A 17,209-nucleotide genomic window follows, 5' to 3' on the forward strand; every position below is an offset into this window, starting at 1 on the left:
CTCTCGCTTTTCGTGCTGAATCCGGACTTAGTGGTGTTCTCTGTTTGCGAGCATATTTGCGCTTGCAGACTGGCATGGCGCACAGCTCGAAACTGACAATTCATTGCAGTTTGCATCATATTTTACTCACAACAGGGGAGGAGAAAGGTCAAAGCTGTACCTTGCCATAGCTGGATGTAAACATTTTAACGCTGAGGCGTGGGCTCCTTGTGGATAACAAACGACAATTCAGTTCGTTCCCTAGCAACAGCAACGCCGTTAATTCAGCCATGATGTACAGCAAATTAAATGCCCCGGGTGAGGATCGAACTCACGACCTTAAGATTATGAGACTTACGCGCTACCCACTGCGCTACCGAGGCACGTTTGCAAGCAACGTCCCAGGAAACTTGGTAAGTCTCGCATATTAGAGATAGACAGTTTGCGCTTTCTCAAGAATCTGTTGTGTTGCTACACGTGCTTTCCCGAATTGCTAGATTAAACTGCTGCCGCGGCTTTTTCAACGGAAAGCAGCACTGCCTGAGGTTACAGTACATCGCCCTTGCGGCACCTGAACACAGCGGCCTGTAGGGCCAGGCTGACGCTAGAGTTCAGAAATAGCACGCGTCCGTCCAAGTACGGTCTCTTGCGTGCTGCGTGTTTGGTTCTTCTCACAGCGAATCCTGCTATACATTCCTGAGGCTGACGCAGCTCAAACGAGCAATCGGCGCGGCAGCATTATAGCGAGAACAGCAAAACGATGCATCGGCCGGGAATCGAACCCGGGCCGCCCGAGTGGTAGGCGAACAACCTACCACTTTTTTAGTTGTTGTTCTCATTTTTTTAGTTGCATTTGTTGGGGGCGGTCGGCCGTGCTTCCCGAGCATATTCCAGAGTAGCTGTCTGCAGGGAAAGTGGGATTGCCACCCAACGACGCCGGATACAGCCGAAAAAAGTGCTACACACGCGGAGTCCCCCACTACACTGCCTTAAAGCGACCGCTCATCACTATCGTGTGAGTAACCTTGCGGCCGCGGCGACGAGTCTTGCCCAAAGACGCAGCGTGCGTGGAGGCGCTGCCCGAACGCGTGTGGATGCACCCTCCTACCTCGTAAAGCGCCTACAGCTACTATCACCGTGGGCCGCTGCCGGCGGGCGGGAAGCCGACACAGCGCGGCGTTACGAGCAGCGGCTGTGCGGTGGTGGTGTAATGGTGAGCATAGTTGCCTTCCCAGCAGTTGATCCGGGTTCGATTCCCGGCCACCGCAACGGGCGCAAATTTTTACGTCTGAGTATGTGAGCCACGTGCTGTTACATTAACGTTTTCTTTCCGTCGTTGCTCCACTCCAGGCCATCCTGTAGTATGTCCCGACTTGTCCCGACTTTGCTCGGCTGACGCGAAAGCTGACGCTTGGAATTCGCCCTTATCAAGAGGACAGGCGATATAAACGGCTGTGAGAGGTGAGGTGTAGCGAAGTACAGGCAAACTGCGAAGTTTTGTGCTCCTTCTTCTTAAACAAAAAAATAAAAAAAAAGAGACGCAGTCGGTAGGACTCGAACCTACGCTCCCAGAGGGAATCTGATTTCTAGTCAGACGCCTTAACCACTCGGCCACGACTGCTCGCAGCCAAAAGTCCCCTCGAATCGTGAAAAATCAAACCGTTCTGCGCAGAATGTTGACAGGAAACGAACTCCGTGCACTGATTACGGCAGGGCTACCAGCGCTACGAGACGAGCCATTACGGAAGCGTTAAAATCTTCGCCCGGACAGGGACTCGAACCCTGGAACCTTAGGTTAAAAGCCTAATGCTCTACCGACTGAGCTATCCGGGCTCACGCTTGCTGTGGATGGAGCAGCTGCAGGCAATGTGAATAACTGGAACGCGTGTGTAGGCGTACTACGGTAATTGCTGGCTTCTGGCGCAACTGGCGACTTCACCGACTTGCCACTGACGCTGGTAGCAGCCCAACAGCGGACCAGTGCCTCTTCTCCCTTTACCCCGGTGCTGACAGTAATTGCATCTCGTGCCTGTTTTCCCCGATTACGCTCGGTTGAAGCTCCGGAAGGAGGGCGACAAACGAGGGTTGGAGGGCCAAAACATGGAGGGTCGTGTGCGCAAAAACTTCCCTTCCGGTACCGGGAATCGAACCCGGGCCTCCTGGGTGAAAGCCAGGTATCCTAGCCACTAGACCACACCGGATTTGCTCGATAAATGTCAGATTTACTCCCTCTCCTCTCGCTTTTCGTGCTGAATCCGGACTTAGTGGTGTTCTCTGTTTGCGAGCATATTTGCGCTTGCAGACTGGCATGGCGCACAGCTCGAAACTGACAATTCATTGCAGTTTGCATCATATTTTACTCACAACAGGGGAGGAGAAAGGTCAAAGCTGTACCTTGCCATAGCTGGATGTAAACATTTTAACGCTGAGGCGTGGGCTCCTTGTGGATAACAAACGACAATTCAGTTCGTTCCCTAGCAACAGCAACGCCGTTAATTCAGCCATGATGTACAGCAAATTAAATGCCCCGGGTGAGGATCGAACTCACGACCTTAAGATTATGAGACTTACGCGCTACCCACTGCGCTACCGAGGCACGTTTGCAAGCAACGTCCCAGGAAACTTGGTAAGTCTCGCATATTAGAGATAGACAGTTTGCGCTTTCTCAAGAATCTGTTGTGTTGCTACACGTGCTTTCCCGAATTGCTAGATTAAACTGCTGCCGCGGCTTTTTCAACGGAAAGCAGCACTGCCTGAGGTTACAGTACATCGCCCTTGCGGCACCTGAACACAGCGGCCTGTAGGGCCAGGCTGACGCTAGAGTTCAGAAATAGCACGCGTCCGTCCAAGTACGGTCTCTTGCGTGCTGCGTGTTTGGTTCTTCTCACAGCGAATCCTGCTATACATTCCTGAGGCTGACGCAGCTCAAACGAGCAATCGGCGCGGCAGCATTATAGCGAGAACAGCAAAACGATGCATCGGCCGGGAATCGAACCCGGGCCGCCCGAGTGGTAGGCGAACAACCTACCACTTTTTTAGTTGTTGTTCTCATTTTTTTAGTTGCATTTGTTGGGGGCGGTCGGCCGTGCTTCCCGAGCATATTCCAGAGTAGCTGTCTGCAGGGAAAGTGGGATTGCCACCCAACGACGCCGGATACAGCCGAAAAAAGTGCTACACACGCGGAGTCCCCCACTACACTGCCTTAAAGCGACCGCTCATCACTATCGTGTGAGTAACCTTGCGGCCGCGGCGACGAGTCTTGCCCAAAGACGCAGCGTGCGTGGAGGCGCTGCCCGAACGCGTGTGGATGCACCCTCCTACCTCGTAAAGCGCCTACAGCTACTATCACCGTGGGCCGCTGCCGGCGGGCGGGAAGCCGACACAGCGCGGCGTTACGAGCAGCGGCTGTGCGGTGGTGGTGTAATGGTGAGCATAGTTGCCTTCCCAGCAGTTGATCCGGGTTCGATTCCCGGCCACCGCAACGGGCGCAAATTTTTACGTCTGAGTATGTGAGCCACGTGCTGTTACATTAACGTTTTCTTTCCGTCGTTGCTCCACTCCAGGCCATCCTGTAGTATGTCCCGACTTGTCCCGACTTTGCTCGGCTGACGCGAAAGCTGACGCTTGGAATTCGCCCTTATCAAGAGGACAGGCGATATAAACGGCTGTGAGAGGTGAGGTGTAGCGAAGTACAGGCAAACTGCGAAGTTTTGTGCTCCTTCTTCTTAAACAAAAAAATAAAAAAAAAAGAGACGCAGTCGGTAGGACTCGAACCTACGCTCCCAGAGGGAATCTGATTTCTAGTCAGACGCCTTAACCACTCGGCCACGACTGCTCGCAGCCAAAAGTCCCCTCGAATCGTGAAAAATCAAACCGTTCTGCGCAGAATGTTGACAGGAAACGAACTCCGTGCACTGATTACGGCAGGGCTACCAGCGCTACGAGACGAGCCATTACGGAAGCGTTAAAATCTTCGCCCGGACAGGGACTCGAACCCTGGAACCTTAGGTTAAAAGCCTAATGCTCTACCGACTGAGCTATCCGGGCTCACGCTTGCTGTGGATGGAGCAGCTGCAGGCAATGTGAATAACTGGAACGCGTGTGTAGGCGTACTACGGTAATTGCTGGCTTCTGGCGCAACTGGCGACTTCACCGACTTGCCACTGACGCTGGTAGCAGCCCAACAGCGGACCAGTGCCTCTTCTCCCTTTACCCCGGTGCTGACAGTAATTGCATCTCGTGCCTGTTTTCCCCGATTACGCTCGGTTGAAGCTCCGGAAGGAGGGCGACAAACGAGGGTTGGAGGGCCAAAACATGGAGGGTCGTGTGCGCAAAAACTTCCCTTCCGGTACCGGGAATCGAACCCGGGCCTCCTGGGTGAAAGCCAGGTATCCTAGCCACTAGACCACACCGGATTTGCTCGATAAATGTCAGATTTACTCCCTCTCCTCTCGCTTTTCGTGCTGAATCCGGACTTAGTGGTGTTCTCTGTTTGCGAGCATATTTGCGCTTGCAGACTGGCATGGCGCACAGCTCGAAACTGACAATTCATTGCAGTTTGCATCATATTTTACTCACAACAGGGGAGGAGAAAGGTCAAAGCTGTACCTTGCCATAGCTGGATGTAAACATTTTAACGCTGAGGCGTGGGCTCCTTGTGGATAACAAACGACAATTCAGTTCGTTCCCTAGCAACAGCAACGCCGTTAATTCAGCCATGATGTACAGCAAATTAAATGCCCCGGGTGAGGATCGAACTCACGACCTTAAGATTATGAGACTTACGCGCTACCCACTGCGCTACCGAGGCACGTTTGCAAGCAACGTCCCAGGAAACTTGGTAAGTCTCGCATATTAGAGATAGACAGTTTGCGCTTTCTCAAGAATCTGTTGTGTTGCTACACGTGCTTTCCCGAATTGCTAGATTAAACTGCTGCCGCGGCTTTTTCAACGGAAAGCAGCACTGCCTGAGGTTACAGTACATCGCCCTTGCGGCACCTGAACACAGCGGCCTGTAGGGCCAGGCTGACGCTAGAGTTCAGAAATAGCACGCGTCCGTCCAAGTACGGTCTCTTGCGTGCTGCGTGTTTGGTTCTTCTCACAGCGAATCCTGCTATACATTCCTGAGGCTGACGCAGCTCAAACGAGCAATCGGCGCGGCAGCATTATAGCGAGAACAGCAAAACGATGCATCGGCCGGGAATCGAACCCGGGCCGCCCGAGTGGTAGGCGAACAACCTACCACTTTTTTAGTTGTTGTTCTCATTTTTTTAGTTGCATTTGTTGGGGGCGGTCGGCCGTGCTTCCCGAGCATATTCCAGAGTAGCTGTCTGCAGGGAAAGTGGGATTGCCACCCAACGACGCCGGATACAGCCGAAAAAAGTGCTACACACGCGGAGTCCCCCACTACACTGCCTTAAAGCGACCGCTCATCACTATCGTGTGAGTAACCTTGCGGCCGCGGCGACGAGTCTTGCCCAAAGACGCAGCGTGCGTGGAGGCGCTGCCCGAACGCGTGTGGATGCACCCTCCTACCTCGTAAAGCGCCTACAGCTACTATCACCGTGGGCCGCTGCCGGCGGGCGGGAAGCCGACACAGCGCGGCGTTACGAGCAGCGGCTGTGCGGTGGTGGTGTAATGGTGAGCATAGTTGCCTTCCCAGCAGTTGATCCGGGTTCGATTCCCGGCCACCGCAACGGGCGCAAATTTTTACGTCTGAGTATGTGAGCCACGTGCTGTTACATTAACGTTTTCTTTCCGTCGTTGCTCCACTCCAGGCCATCCTGTAGTATGTCCCGACTTGTCCCGACTTTGCTCGGCTGACGCGAAAGCTGACGCTTGGAATTCGCCCTTATCAAGAGGACAGGCGATATAAACGGCTGTGAGAGGTGAGGTGTAGCGAAGTACAGGCAAACTGCGAAGTTTTGTGCTCCTTCTTCTTAAACAAAAAAATAAAAAAAAAAGAGACGCAGTCGGTAGGACTCGAACCTACGCTCCCAGAGGGAATCTGATTTCTAGTCAGACGCCTTAACCACTCGGCCACGACTGCTCGCAGCCAAAAGTCCCCTCGAATCGTGAAAAATCAAACCGTTCTGCGCAGAATGTTGACAGGAAACGAACTCCGTGCACTGATTACGGCAGGGCTACCAGCGCTACGAGACGAGCCATTACGGAAGCGTTAAAATCTTCGCCCGGACAGGGACTCGAACCCTGGAACCTTAGGTTAAAAGCCTAATGCTCTACCGACTGAGCTATCCGGGCTCACGCTTGCTGTGGATGGAGCAGCTGCAGGCAATGTGAATAACTGGAACGCGTGTGTAGGCGTACTACGGTAATTGCTGGCTTCTGGCGCAACTGGCGACTTCACCGACTTGCCACTGACGCTGGTAGCAGCCCAACAGCGGACCAGTGCCTCTTCTCCCTTTACCCCGGTGCTGACAGTAATTGCATCTCGTGCCTGTTTTCCCCGATTACGCTCGGTTGAAGCTCCGGAAGGAGGGCGACAAACGAGGGTTGGAGGGCCAAAACATGGAGGGTCGTGTGCGCAAAAACTTCCCTTCCGGTACCGGGAATCGAACCCGGGCCTCCTGGGTGAAAGCCAGGTATCCTAGCCACTAGACCACACCGGATTTGCTCGATAAATGTCAGATTTACTCCCTCTCCTCTCGCTTTTCGTGCTGAATCCGGACTTAGTGGTGTTCTCTGTTTGCGAGCATATTTGCGCTTGCAGACTGGCATGGCGCACAGCTCGAAACTGACAATTCATTGCAGTTTGCATCATATTTTACTCACAACAGGGGAGGAGAAAGGTCAAAGCTGTACCTTGCCATAGCTGGATGTAAACATTTTAACGCTGAGGCGTGGGCTCCTTGTGGATAACAAACGACAATTCAGTTCGTTCCCTAGCAACAGCAACGCCGTTAATTCAGCCATGATGTACAGCAAATTAAATGCCCCGGGTGAGGATCGAACTCACGACCTTAAGATTATGAGACTTACGCGCTACCCACTGCGCTACCGAGGCACGTTTGCAAGCAACGTCCCAGGAAACTTGGTAAGTCTCGCATATTAGAGATAGACAGTTTGCGCTTTCTCAAGAATCTGTTGTGTTGCTACACGTGCTTTCCCGAATTGCTAGATTAAACTGCTGCCGCGGCTTTTTCAACGGAAAGCAGCACTGCCTGAGGCTACAGTACATCGCCCTTGCGGCACCTGAACACAGCGGCCTGTAGGGCCAGGCTGACGCTAGAGTTCAGAAATAGCACGCGTCCGTCCAAGCACGGTCTCTTGCGTGCTGCGTGTTTGGTTCTTCTCACAGCGAATCCTGCTATACATTCCTGAGGCTGACGCAGCTCAAACGAGCAATCGGCGCGGCAGCATTATAGCGAGAACAGCAAAACGATGCATCGGCCGGGAATCGAACCCGGGCCGCCCGAGTGGTAGGCGAACAACCTACCACTTTTTTAGTTGTTGTTCTCATTTTTTTAGTTGCATTTGTTGGGGGCGGTCGGCCGTGCTTCCCGAGCATATTCCAGAGTAGCTGTCTGGAGGGAAAGTGGGATTGCCACCCAACGACGCCGGATACAGCCGAAAAAAGTGCTACACACGCGGAGTCCCCCACTACACTGCCTTAAAGCGACCGCTCATCACTATCGTGTGAGTAACCTTGCGGCCGCGGCGACGAGTCTTGCCCAAAGACGCAGCGTGCGTGGAGGCGCTGCCCGAACGCGTGTGGATGCACCCTCCTACCTCGTAAAGCGCCTACAGCTACTATCACCGTGGGCCGCTGCCGGCGGGCGGGAAGCCGACACAGCGCGGCGTTACGAGCAGCGGCTGTGCGGTGGTGGTGTAATGGTGAGCATAGTTGCCTTCCAAGCAGTTGATCCGGGTTCGATTCCCGGCCACCGCAACGGGCGCAAATTTTTACGTCTGAGTATGTGAGCCACGTGCTGTTACATTAACGTTTTCTTTCCGTCGTTGCTCCACTCCAGGCCATCCTGTAGTATGTCCCGACTTGTCCCGACTTTGCTCGGCTGACGCGAAAGCTGACGCTTGGAATTCGCCCTTATCAAGAGGACAGGCGATATAAACGGCTGTGAGAGGTGAGGTGTAGCGAAGTACAGGCAAACTGCGAAGTTTTGTGCTCCTTCTTCTTAAACAAAAAAATAAAAAAAAAGAGACGCAGTCGGTAGGACTCGAACCTACGCTCCCAGAGGGAATCTGATTTCTAGTCAGACGCCTTAACCACTCGGCCACGACTGCTCGCAGCCAAAAGTCCCCTCGAATCGTGAAAAATCAAACCGTTCTGCGCAGAATGTTGACAGGAAACGAACTCCGTGCACTGATTGCGGCAGGGCTACCAGCGCTACGAGACGAGCCATTACGGAAGCGTTAAAATCTTCGCCCGGACAGGGACTCGAACCCTGGACCCTTAGGTTAAAAGCCTAATGCTCTACCGACTGAGCTATCCGGGCTCACGCTTGCTGTGGATGGAGCAGCTGCAGGCAATGTGAATAACTGGAACGCGTGTGTAGGCGTACTACGGTAATTGCTGGCTTCTGGCGCAACTGGCGACTTCACCGACTTGCCACTGACGCTGGTAGCAGCCCAACAGCGGACCAGTGCCTCTTCTCCCTTTACCCCGGTGCTGACAGTAATTGCATCTCGTGCCTGTTTTCCCCGATTACGCTCGGTTGAAGCTCCGGAAGGAGGGCGACAAACGAGGGTTGGAGGGCCAAAACATGGAGGGTCGTGTGCGCAAAAACTTCCCTTCCGGTACCGGGAATCGAACCCGGGCCTCCTGGGTGAAAGCCAGGTATCCTAGCCACTAGACCACACCGGATTTGCTCGATAAACGTCAGATTTACTCCCTCTCCTCTCGCTTTTCGTGCTGAATCCGGACTTAGTGGTGTTCTCTGTTTGCGAGCATATTTGCGCTTGCAGACTGGCATGGCGCACAGCTCGAAACTGACAATTCATTGCAGTTTGCATCATATTTTACTCATAACAGGGGAGGAGAAAGGTCAAAGCTGTACCTTGCCATAGCTGGATGTAAACATTTTGACGCTGAGGCGTGGGCTCCTTGTGGATAACAAACGACAATTCAGTTCGTTCCCTAGCAACAGCAACGCCGTTAATTCAGCCATGATGTACAGCAAATTAAATGCCCCGGGTGAGGATCGAACTCACGACCTTAAAATTATGAGACTTACGCGCTACCCACTGCGCTACCGAGGCACGTTTGCAAGCAACGTCCCAGGAAACTTGGTAAGTCTCGCATATTAGAGATAGACAGTTTGCGCTTTCTCAAGAATCTGTTGTGTTGCTACACGTGCTTTCCCGAATTGCTAGATTAAACTGCTGCCGCGGCTTTTTCAACGGAAAGCAGCACTGCCTGAGGCTACAGTACATCGCCCTTGCGGCACCTGAACACAGCGGCCTGTAGGGCCAGGCTGACGCTAGAGTTCAGAAATAGCACGCGTCCGTCCAAGCACGGTCTCTTGCGTGCTGCGTGTTTGGTTCTTCTCACAGCGAATCCTGCTATACATTCCTGAGGCTGACGCAGCTCAAACGAGCAATCGGCGCGGCAGCATTATAGCGAGAACAGCAAAACGATGCATCGGCCGGGAATCGAACCCGGGCCGCCCGAGTGGTAGGCGAACAACCTACCACTTTTTTAGTTGTTGTTCTCATTTTTTTAGTTGCATTTGTTGGGGGCGGTCGGCCGTGCTTCCCGAGCATATTCCAGAGTAGCTGTCTGGAGGGAAAGTGGGATTGCCACCCAACGACGCCGGATACAGCCGAAAAAAGTGCTACACACGCGGAGTCCCCCACTACACTGCCTTAAAGCGACCGCTCATCACTATCGTGTGAGTAACCTTGCGGCCGCGGCGACGAGTCTTGCCCAAAGACGCAGCGTGCGTGGAGGCGCTGCCCGAACGCGTGTGGATGCACCCTCCTACCTCGTAAAGCGCCTACAGCTACTATCACCGTGGGCCGCTGCCGGCGGGCGGGAAGCCGACACAGCGCGGCGTTACGAGCAGCGGCTGTGCGGTGGTGGTGTAATGGTGAGCATAGTTGCCTTCCAAGCAGTTGATCCGGGTTCGATTCCCGGCCACCGCAACGGGCGCAAATTTTTACGTCTGAGTATGTGAGCCACGTGCTGTTACATTAACGTTTTCTTTCCGTCGTTGCTCCACTCCAGGCCATCCTGTAGTATGTCCCGACTTGTCCCGACTTTGCTCGGCTGACGCGAAAGCTGACGCTTGGAATTCGCCCTTATCAAGAGGACAGGCGATATAAACGGCTGTGAGAGGTGAGGTGTAGCGAAGTACAGGCAAACTGCGAAGTTTTGTGCTCCTTCTTCTTAAACAAAAAAATAAAAAAAAAGAGACGCAGTCGGTAGGACTCGAACCTACGCTCCCAGAGGGAATCTGATTTCTAGTCAGACGCCTTAACCACTCGGCCACGACTGCTCGCAGCCAAAAGTCCCCTCGAATCGTGAAAAATCAAACCGTTCTGCGCAGAATGTTGACAGGAAACGAACTCCGTGCACTGATTGCGGCAGGGCTACCAGCGCTACGAGACGAGCCATTACGGAAGCGTTAAAATCTTCGCCCGGACAGGGACTCGAACCCTGGACCCTTAGGTTAAAAGCCTAATGCTCTACCGACTGAGCTATCCGGGCTCACGCTTGCTGTGGATGGAGCAGCTGCAGGCAATGTGAATAACTGGAACGCGTGTGTAGGCGTACTACGGTAATTGCTGGCTTCTGGCGCAACTGGCGACTTCACCGACTTGCCACTGACGCTGGTAGCAGCCCAACAGCGGACCAGTGCCTCTTCTCCCTTTACCCCGGTGCTGACAGTAATTGCATCTCGTGCCTGTTTTCCCCGATTACGCTCGGTTGAAGCTCCGGAAGGAGGGCGACAAACGAGGGTTGGAGGGCCAAAACATGGAGGGTCGTGTGCGCAAAAACTTCCCTTCCGGTACCGGGAATCGAACCCGGGCCTCCTGGGTGAAAGCCAGGTATCCTAGCCACTAGACCACACCGGATTTGCTCGATAAACGTCAGATTTACTCCCTCTCCTCTCGCTTTTCGTGCTGAATCCGGACTTAGTGGTGTTCTCTGTTTGCGAGCATATTTGCGCTTGCAGACTGGCATGGCGCACAGCTCGAAACTGACAATTCATTGCAGTTTGCATCATATTTTACTCATAACAGGGGAGGAGAAAGGTCAAAGCTGTACCTTGCCATAGCTGGATGTAAACATTTTGACGCTGAGGCGTGGGCTCCTTGTGGATAACAAACGACAATTCAGTTCGTTCCCTAGCAACAGCAACGCCGTTAATTCAGCCATGATGTACAGCAAATTAAATGCCCCGGGTGAGGATCGAACTCACGACCTTAAAATTATGAGACTTACGCGCTACCCACTGCGCTACCGAGGCACGTTTGCAAGCAACGTCCCAGGAAACTTGGTAAGTCTCGCATATTAGAGATAGACAGTTTGCGCTTTCTCAAGAATCTGTTGTGTTGCTACACGTGCTTTCCCGAATTGCTAGATTAAACTGCTGCCGCGGCTTTTTCAACGGAAAGCAGCACTGCCTGAGGCTACAGTACATCGCCCTTGCGGCACCTGAACACAGCGGCCTGTAGGGCCAGGCTGACGCTAGAGTTCAGAAATAGCACGCGTCCGTCCAAGCACGGTCTCTTGCGTGCTGCGTGTTTGGTTCTTCTCACAGCGAATCCTGCTATACATTCCTGAGGCTGACGCAGCTCAAACGAGCAATCGGCGCGGCAGCATTATAGCGAGAACAGCAAAACGATGCATCGGCCGGGAATCGAACCCGGGCCGCCCGAGTGGTAGGCGAACAACCTACCACTTTTTTAGTTGTTGTTCTCATTTTTTTAGTTGCATTTGTTGGGGGCGGTCGGCCGTGCTTCCCGAGCATATTCCAGAGTAGCTGTCTGGAGGGAAAGTGGGATTGCCACCCAACGACGCCGGATACAGCCGAAAAAAGTGCTACACACGCGGAGTCCCCCACTACACTGCCTTAAAGCGACCGCTCATCACTATCGTGTGAGTAACCTTGCGGCCGCGGCGACGAGTCTTGCCCAAAGACGCAGCGTGCGTGGAGGCGCTGCCCGAACGCGTGTGGATGCACCCTCCTACCTCGTAAAGCGCCTACAGCTACTATCACCGTGGGCCGCTGCCGGCGGGCGGGAAGCCGACACAGCGCGGCGTTACGAGCAGCGGCTGTGCGGTGGTGGTGTAATGGTGAGCATAGTTGCCTTCCAAGCAGTTGATCCGGGTTCGATTCCCGGCCACCGCAACGGGCGCAAATTTTTACGTCTGAGTATGTGAGCCACGTGCTGTTACATTAACGTTTTCTTTCCGTCGTTGCTCCACTCCAGGCCATCCTGTAGTATGTCCCGACTTGTCCCGACTTTGCTCGGCTGACGCGAAAGCTGACGCTTGGAATTCGCCCTTATCAAGAGGACAGGCGATATAAACGGCTGTGAGAGGTGAGGTGTAGCGAAGTACAGGCAAACTGCGAAGTTTTGTGCTCCTTCTTCTTAAACAAAAAAATAAAAAAAAAGAGACGCAGTCGGTAGGACTCGAACCTACGCTCCCAGAGGGAATCTGATTTCTAGTCAGACGCCTTAACCACTCGGCCACGACTGCTCGCAGCCAAAAGTCCCCTCGAATCGTGAAAAATCAAACCGTTCTGCGCAGAATGTTGACAGGAAACGAACTCCGTGCACTGATTGCGGCAGGGCTACCAGCGCTACGAGACGAGCCATTACGGAAGCGTTAAAATCTTCGCCCGGACAGGGACTCGAACCCTGGACCCTTAGGTTAAAAGCCTAATGCTCTACCGACTGAGCTATCCGGGCTCACGCTTGCTGTGGATGGAGCAGCTGCAGGCAATGTGAATAACTGGAACGCGTGTGTAGGCGTACTACGGTAATTGCTGGCTTCTGGCGCAACTGGCGACTTCACCGACTTGCCACTGACGCTGGTAGCAGCCCAACAGCGGACCAGTGCCTCTTCTCCCTTTACCCCGGTGCTGACAGTAATTGCATCTCGTGCCTGTTTTCCCCGATTACGCTCGGTTGAAGCTCCGGAAGGAGGGCGACAAACGAGGGTTGGAGGGCCAAAACATGGAGGGTCGTGTGCGCAAAAACTTCCCTTCCGGTACCGGGAATCGAACCCGGGCCTCCTGGGTGAAAGCCAGGTATCCTAGCCACTAGACCACACCGGATTTGCTCGATAAACGTCAGATTTACTCCCTCTCCTCTCGCTTTTCGTGCTGAATCCGGACTTAGTGGTGTTCTCTGTTTGCGAGCATATTTGCGCTTGCAGACTGGCATGGCGCACAGCTCGAAACTGACAATTCATTGCAGTTTGCATCATATTTTACTCATAACAGGGGAGGAGAAAGGTCAAAGCTGTACCTTGCCATAGCTGGATGTAAACATTTTGACGCTGAGGCGTGGGCTCCTTGTGGATAACAAACGACAATTCAGTTCGTTCCCTAGCAACAGCAACGCCGTTAATTCAGCCATGATGTACAGCAAATTAAATGCCCCGGGTGAGGATCGAACTCACGACCTTAAAATTATGAGACTTACGCGCTACCCACTGCGCTACCGAGGCACGTTTGCAAGCAACGTCCCAGGAAACTTGGTAAGTCTCGCATATTAGAGATAGACAGTTTGCGCTTTCTCAAGAATCTGTTGTGTTGCTACACGTGCTTTCCCGAATTGCTAGATTAAACTGCTGCCGCGGCTTTTTCAACGGAAAGCAGCACTGCCTGAGGCTACAGTACATCGCCCTTGCGGCACCTGAACACAGCGGCCTGTAGGGCCAGGCTGACGCTAGAGTTCAGAAATAGCACGCGTCCGTCCAAGCACGGTCTCTTGCGTGCTGCGTGTTTGGTTCTTCTCACAGCGAATCCTGCTATACATTCCTGAGGCTGACGCAGCTCAAACGAGCAATCGGCGCGGCAGCATTATAGCGAGAACAGCAAAACGATGCATCGGCCGGGAATCGAACCCGGGCCGCCCGAGTGGTAGGCGAACAACCTACCACTTTTTTAGTTGTTGTTCTCATTTTTTTAGTTGCATTTGTTGGGGGCGGTCGGCCGTGCTTCCCGAGCATATTCCAGAGTAGCTGTCTGGAGGGAAAGTGGGATTGCCACCCAACGACGCCGGATACAGCCGAAAAAAGTGCTACACACGCGGAGTCCCCCACTACACTGCCTTAAAGCGACCGCTCATCACTATCGTGTGAGTAACCTTGCGGCCGCGGCGACGAGTCTTGCCCAAAGACGCAGCGTGCGTGGAGGCGCTGCCCGAACGCGTGTGGATGCACCCTCCTACCTCGTAAAGCGCCTACAGCTACTATCACCGTGGGCCGCTGCCGGCGGGCGGGAAGCCGACACAGCGCGGCGTTACGAGCAGCGGCTGTGCGGTGGTGGTGTAATGGTGAGCATAGTTGCCTTCCAAGCAGTTGATCCGGGTTCGATTCCCGGCCACCGCAACGGGCGCAAATTTTTACGTCTGAGTATGTGAGCCACGTGCTGTTACATTAACGTTTTCTTTCCGTCGTTGCTCCACTCCAGGCCATCCTGTAGTATGTCCCGACTTGTCCCGACTTTGCTCGGCTGACGCGAAAGCTGACGCTTGGAATTCGCCCTTATCAAGAGGACAGGCGATATAAACGGCTGTGAGAGGTGAGGTGTAGCGAAGTACAGGCAAACTGCGAAGTTTTGTGCTCCTTCTTCTTAAACAAAAAAATAAAAAAAAAAGAGACGCAGTCGGTAGGACTCGAACCTACGCTCCCAGAGGGAATCTGATTTCTAGTCAGACGCCTTAACCACTCGGCCACGACTGCTCGCAGCCAAAAGTCCCCTCGAATCGTGAAAAATCAAACCGTTCTGCGCAGAATGTTGACAGGAAACGAACTCCGTGCACTGATTGCGGCAGGGCTACCAGCGCTACGAGACGAGCCATTACGGAAGCGTTAAAATCTTCGCCCGGACAGGGACTCGAACCCTGGACCCTTAGGTTAAAAGCCTAATGCTCTACCGACTGAGCTATCCGGGCTCACGCTTGCTGTGGATGGAGCAGCTGCAGGCAATGTGAATAACTGGAACGCGTGTGTAGGCGTACTACGGTAATTGCTGGCTTCTGGCGCAACTGGCGACTTCACCGACTTGCCACTGACGCTGGTAGCAGCCCAACAGCGGACCAGTGCCTCTTCTCCCTTTACCCCGGTGCTGACAGTAATTGCATCTCGTGCCTGTTTTCCCCGATTACGCTCGGTTGAAGCTCCGGAAGGAGGGCGACAAACGAGGGTTGGAGGGCCAAAACATGGAGGGTCGTGTGCGCAAAAACTTCCCTTCCGGTACCGGGAATCGAACCCGGGCCTCCTGGGTGAAAGCCAGGTATCCTAGCCACTAGACCACACCGGATTTGCTCGATAAACGTCAGATTTACTCCCTCTCCTCTCGCTTTTCGTGCTGAATCCGGACTTAGTGGTGTTCTCTGTTTGCGAGCATATTTGCGCTTGCAGACTGGCATGGCGCACAGCTCGAAACTGACAATTCATTGCAGTTTGCATCATATTTTACTCATAACAGGGGAGGAGAAAGGTCAAAGCTGTACCTTGCCATAGCTGGATGTAAACATTTTGACGCTGAGGCGTGGGCTCCTTGTGGATAACAAACGACAATTCAGTTCGTTCCCTAGCAACAGCAACGCCGTTAATTCAGCCATGATGTACAGCAAATTAAATGCCCCGGGTGAGGATCGAACTCACGACCTTAAAATTATGAGACTTACGCGCTACCCACTGCGCTACCGAGGCACGTTTGCAAGCAACGTCCCAGGAAACTTGGTAAGTCTCGCATATTAGAGATAGACAGTTTGCGCTTTCTCAAGAATCTGTTGTGTTGCTACACGTGCTTTCCCGAATTGCTAGATTAAACTGCTGCCGCGGCTTTTTCAACGGAAAGCAGCACTGCCTGAGGCTACAGTACATCGCCCTTGCGGCACCTGAACACAGCGGCCTGTAGGGCCAGGCTGACGCTAGAGTTCAGAAATAGCACGCGTCCGTCCAAGCACGGTCTCTTGCGTGCTGCGTGTTTGGTTCTTCTCACAGCGAATCCTGCTATACATTCCTGAGGCTGACGCAGCTCAAACGAGCAATCGGCGCGGCAGCATTATAGCGAGAACAGCAAAACGATGCATCGGCCGGGAATCGAACCCGGGCCGCCCGAGTGGTAGGCGAACAACCTACCACTTTTTTAGTTGTTGTTCTCATTTTTTTAGTTGCATTTGTTGGGGGCGGTCGGCCGTGCTTCCCGAGCATATTCCAGAGTAGCTGTCTGGAGGGAAAGTGGGATTGCCACCCAACGACGCCGGATACAGCCGAAAAAAGTGCTACACACGCGGAGTCCCCCACTACACTGCCTTAAAGCGACCGCTCATCACTATCGTGTGAGTAACCTTGCGGCCGCGGCGACGAGTCTTGCCCAAAGACGCAGCGTGCGTGGAGGCGCTGCCCGAACGCGTGTGGATGCACCCTCCTACCTCGTAAAGCGCCTACAGCTACTATCACCGTGGGCCGCTGCCGGCGGGCGGGAAGCCGACACAGCGCGGCGTTACGAGCAGCGGCTGTGCGGTGGTGGTGTAATGGTGAGCATAGTTGCCTTCCAAGCAGTTGATCCGGGTTCGATTCCCGGCCACCGCAACGGGCGCAAATTTTTACGTCTGAGTATGTGAGCCACGTGCTGTTACATTAACGTTTTCTTTCCGTCGTTGCTCCACTCCAGGCCATCCTGTAGTATGTCCCGACTTGTCCCGACTTTGCTCGGCTGACGCGAAAGCTGACGCTTGGAATTCGCCCTTATCAAGAGGACAGGCGATATAAACGGCTGTGAGAGGTGAGGTGTAGCGAAGTACAGGCAAACTGCGAAGTTTTGTGCTCCTTCTTCTTAAACAAAAAAATAAAAAAAAAAGAGACGCAGTCGGTAGGACTCGAACCTACGCTCCCAGAGGGAATCTGATTTCTAGTCAGACGCCTTAACCACTCGGCCACGACTGCTCGCAGCCAAAAGTCCCCTCGAATCGTGAAAAATCAAACCGTTCTGCGCAGAATGTTGACAGGAAACGAACTCCGTGCACTGATTGCGGCAGGGCTACCAGCGCTACGAGACGA

The 17,209-nt window shown here is 53.6% G+C and overlaps 38 non-coding genes across 38 annotated transcripts; 8 read left to right on the forward strand and 30 right to left on the reverse strand.

The window, feature by feature from the left end:
• Positions 1 to 289: 289 nt before the first annotated feature.
• On the reverse strand, positions 290 to 362 carry Trnam-cau (transfer RNA methionine (anticodon CAU)). The gene has a single exon. It is a non-coding gene; the product is annotated as a tRNA-Met (tRNA).
• An 813-nt stretch (positions 363 to 1,175) lies between these two features.
• On the forward strand, positions 1,176 to 1,247 carry Trnag-ucc (transfer RNA glycine (anticodon UCC)). Its single transcript has one exon. It is a non-coding gene; the product is annotated as a tRNA-Gly (tRNA).
• Positions 1,248 to 1,518: 271 nt separating this feature from the next.
• Positions 1,519 to 1,600, reverse strand: Trnas-aga (transfer RNA serine (anticodon AGA)). Its single transcript has one exon. It is a non-coding gene; the product is annotated as a tRNA-Ser (tRNA).
• A 139-nt stretch (positions 1,601 to 1,739) lies between these two features.
• Trnak-uuu (transfer RNA lysine (anticodon UUU)) lies at positions 1,740 to 1,812 on the reverse strand. Its single transcript has one exon. It is a non-coding gene; the product is annotated as a tRNA-Lys (tRNA).
• Positions 1,813 to 2,108: 296 nt separating this feature from the next.
• Positions 2,109 to 2,180, reverse strand: Trnae-uuc (transfer RNA glutamic acid (anticodon UUC)). The gene has a single exon. It is a non-coding gene; the product is annotated as a tRNA-Glu (tRNA).
• Positions 2,181 to 2,502: 322 nt separating this feature from the next.
• On the reverse strand, positions 2,503 to 2,575 carry Trnam-cau (transfer RNA methionine (anticodon CAU)). Its single transcript has one exon. It is a non-coding gene; the product is annotated as a tRNA-Met (tRNA).
• An 813-nt stretch (positions 2,576 to 3,388) lies between these two features.
• Trnag-ucc (transfer RNA glycine (anticodon UCC)) lies at positions 3,389 to 3,460 on the forward strand. The gene has a single exon. It is a non-coding gene; the product is annotated as a tRNA-Gly (tRNA).
• A 272-nt stretch (positions 3,461 to 3,732) lies between these two features.
• Trnas-aga (transfer RNA serine (anticodon AGA)) lies at positions 3,733 to 3,814 on the reverse strand. Its single transcript has one exon. It is a non-coding gene; the product is annotated as a tRNA-Ser (tRNA).
• Positions 3,815 to 3,953: 139 nt separating this feature from the next.
• Trnak-uuu (transfer RNA lysine (anticodon UUU)) lies at positions 3,954 to 4,026 on the reverse strand. The gene has a single exon. It is a non-coding gene; the product is annotated as a tRNA-Lys (tRNA).
• A 296-nt stretch (positions 4,027 to 4,322) lies between these two features.
• Positions 4,323 to 4,394, reverse strand: Trnae-uuc (transfer RNA glutamic acid (anticodon UUC)). The gene has a single exon. It is a non-coding gene; the product is annotated as a tRNA-Glu (tRNA).
• A 322-nt stretch (positions 4,395 to 4,716) lies between these two features.
• On the reverse strand, positions 4,717 to 4,789 carry Trnam-cau (transfer RNA methionine (anticodon CAU)). Its single transcript has one exon. It is a non-coding gene; the product is annotated as a tRNA-Met (tRNA).
• An 813-nt stretch (positions 4,790 to 5,602) lies between these two features.
• Positions 5,603 to 5,674, forward strand: Trnag-ucc (transfer RNA glycine (anticodon UCC)). Its single transcript has one exon. It is a non-coding gene; the product is annotated as a tRNA-Gly (tRNA).
• Positions 5,675 to 5,946: 272 nt separating this feature from the next.
• On the reverse strand, positions 5,947 to 6,028 carry Trnas-aga (transfer RNA serine (anticodon AGA)). The gene has a single exon. It is a non-coding gene; the product is annotated as a tRNA-Ser (tRNA).
• Positions 6,029 to 6,167: 139 nt separating this feature from the next.
• Trnak-uuu (transfer RNA lysine (anticodon UUU)) lies at positions 6,168 to 6,240 on the reverse strand. The gene has a single exon. It is a non-coding gene; the product is annotated as a tRNA-Lys (tRNA).
• A 296-nt stretch (positions 6,241 to 6,536) lies between these two features.
• On the reverse strand, positions 6,537 to 6,608 carry Trnae-uuc (transfer RNA glutamic acid (anticodon UUC)). Its single transcript has one exon. It is a non-coding gene; the product is annotated as a tRNA-Glu (tRNA).
• Positions 6,609 to 6,930: 322 nt separating this feature from the next.
• On the reverse strand, positions 6,931 to 7,003 carry Trnam-cau (transfer RNA methionine (anticodon CAU)). Its single transcript has one exon. It is a non-coding gene; the product is annotated as a tRNA-Met (tRNA).
• An 813-nt stretch (positions 7,004 to 7,816) lies between these two features.
• On the forward strand, positions 7,817 to 7,888 carry Trnag-ucc (transfer RNA glycine (anticodon UCC)). The gene has a single exon. It is a non-coding gene; the product is annotated as a tRNA-Gly (tRNA).
• Positions 7,889 to 8,159: 271 nt separating this feature from the next.
• Positions 8,160 to 8,241, reverse strand: Trnas-aga (transfer RNA serine (anticodon AGA)). The gene has a single exon. It is a non-coding gene; the product is annotated as a tRNA-Ser (tRNA).
• A 139-nt stretch (positions 8,242 to 8,380) lies between these two features.
• On the reverse strand, positions 8,381 to 8,453 carry Trnak-uuu (transfer RNA lysine (anticodon UUU)). The gene has a single exon. It is a non-coding gene; the product is annotated as a tRNA-Lys (tRNA).
• A 296-nt stretch (positions 8,454 to 8,749) lies between these two features.
• On the reverse strand, positions 8,750 to 8,821 carry Trnae-uuc (transfer RNA glutamic acid (anticodon UUC)). Its single transcript has one exon. It is a non-coding gene; the product is annotated as a tRNA-Glu (tRNA).
• A 322-nt stretch (positions 8,822 to 9,143) lies between these two features.
• Positions 9,144 to 9,216, reverse strand: Trnam-cau (transfer RNA methionine (anticodon CAU)). Its single transcript has one exon. It is a non-coding gene; the product is annotated as a tRNA-Met (tRNA).
• Positions 9,217 to 10,029: 813 nt separating this feature from the next.
• On the forward strand, positions 10,030 to 10,101 carry Trnag-ucc (transfer RNA glycine (anticodon UCC)). Its single transcript has one exon. It is a non-coding gene; the product is annotated as a tRNA-Gly (tRNA).
• A 271-nt stretch (positions 10,102 to 10,372) lies between these two features.
• On the reverse strand, positions 10,373 to 10,454 carry Trnas-aga (transfer RNA serine (anticodon AGA)). The gene has a single exon. It is a non-coding gene; the product is annotated as a tRNA-Ser (tRNA).
• A 139-nt stretch (positions 10,455 to 10,593) lies between these two features.
• Trnak-uuu (transfer RNA lysine (anticodon UUU)) lies at positions 10,594 to 10,666 on the reverse strand. The gene has a single exon. It is a non-coding gene; the product is annotated as a tRNA-Lys (tRNA).
• Positions 10,667 to 10,962: 296 nt separating this feature from the next.
• Trnae-uuc (transfer RNA glutamic acid (anticodon UUC)) lies at positions 10,963 to 11,034 on the reverse strand. Its single transcript has one exon. It is a non-coding gene; the product is annotated as a tRNA-Glu (tRNA).
• A 322-nt stretch (positions 11,035 to 11,356) lies between these two features.
• On the reverse strand, positions 11,357 to 11,429 carry Trnam-cau (transfer RNA methionine (anticodon CAU)). Its single transcript has one exon. It is a non-coding gene; the product is annotated as a tRNA-Met (tRNA).
• Positions 11,430 to 12,242: 813 nt separating this feature from the next.
• On the forward strand, positions 12,243 to 12,314 carry Trnag-ucc (transfer RNA glycine (anticodon UCC)). The gene has a single exon. It is a non-coding gene; the product is annotated as a tRNA-Gly (tRNA).
• Positions 12,315 to 12,585: 271 nt separating this feature from the next.
• Positions 12,586 to 12,667, reverse strand: Trnas-aga (transfer RNA serine (anticodon AGA)). The gene has a single exon. It is a non-coding gene; the product is annotated as a tRNA-Ser (tRNA).
• Positions 12,668 to 12,806: 139 nt separating this feature from the next.
• Trnak-uuu (transfer RNA lysine (anticodon UUU)) lies at positions 12,807 to 12,879 on the reverse strand. Its single transcript has one exon. It is a non-coding gene; the product is annotated as a tRNA-Lys (tRNA).
• Positions 12,880 to 13,175: 296 nt separating this feature from the next.
• Trnae-uuc (transfer RNA glutamic acid (anticodon UUC)) lies at positions 13,176 to 13,247 on the reverse strand. The gene has a single exon. It is a non-coding gene; the product is annotated as a tRNA-Glu (tRNA).
• Positions 13,248 to 13,569: 322 nt separating this feature from the next.
• Trnam-cau (transfer RNA methionine (anticodon CAU)) lies at positions 13,570 to 13,642 on the reverse strand. The gene has a single exon. It is a non-coding gene; the product is annotated as a tRNA-Met (tRNA).
• Positions 13,643 to 14,455: 813 nt separating this feature from the next.
• Trnag-ucc (transfer RNA glycine (anticodon UCC)) lies at positions 14,456 to 14,527 on the forward strand. The gene has a single exon. It is a non-coding gene; the product is annotated as a tRNA-Gly (tRNA).
• A 272-nt stretch (positions 14,528 to 14,799) lies between these two features.
• Positions 14,800 to 14,881, reverse strand: Trnas-aga (transfer RNA serine (anticodon AGA)). Its single transcript has one exon. It is a non-coding gene; the product is annotated as a tRNA-Ser (tRNA).
• Positions 14,882 to 15,020: 139 nt separating this feature from the next.
• On the reverse strand, positions 15,021 to 15,093 carry Trnak-uuu (transfer RNA lysine (anticodon UUU)). Its single transcript has one exon. It is a non-coding gene; the product is annotated as a tRNA-Lys (tRNA).
• Positions 15,094 to 15,389: 296 nt separating this feature from the next.
• Positions 15,390 to 15,461, reverse strand: Trnae-uuc (transfer RNA glutamic acid (anticodon UUC)). The gene has a single exon. It is a non-coding gene; the product is annotated as a tRNA-Glu (tRNA).
• Positions 15,462 to 15,783: 322 nt separating this feature from the next.
• Trnam-cau (transfer RNA methionine (anticodon CAU)) lies at positions 15,784 to 15,856 on the reverse strand. Its single transcript has one exon. It is a non-coding gene; the product is annotated as a tRNA-Met (tRNA).
• An 813-nt stretch (positions 15,857 to 16,669) lies between these two features.
• On the forward strand, positions 16,670 to 16,741 carry Trnag-ucc (transfer RNA glycine (anticodon UCC)). The gene has a single exon. It is a non-coding gene; the product is annotated as a tRNA-Gly (tRNA).
• A 272-nt stretch (positions 16,742 to 17,013) lies between these two features.
• Trnas-aga (transfer RNA serine (anticodon AGA)) lies at positions 17,014 to 17,095 on the reverse strand. Its single transcript has one exon. It is a non-coding gene; the product is annotated as a tRNA-Ser (tRNA).
• Positions 17,096 to 17,209: the final 114 nt, after the last annotated feature.

The sequence above is a fragment of the Schistocerca serialis genome, chromosome 4, assembly GCF_023864345.2.
Source record: "Schistocerca serialis cubense isolate TAMUIC-IGC-003099 chromosome 4, iqSchSeri2.2, whole genome shotgun sequence".
Classification (NCBI taxonomy): domain Eukaryota; kingdom Metazoa; phylum Arthropoda; class Insecta; order Orthoptera; family Acrididae; genus Schistocerca; species Schistocerca serialis.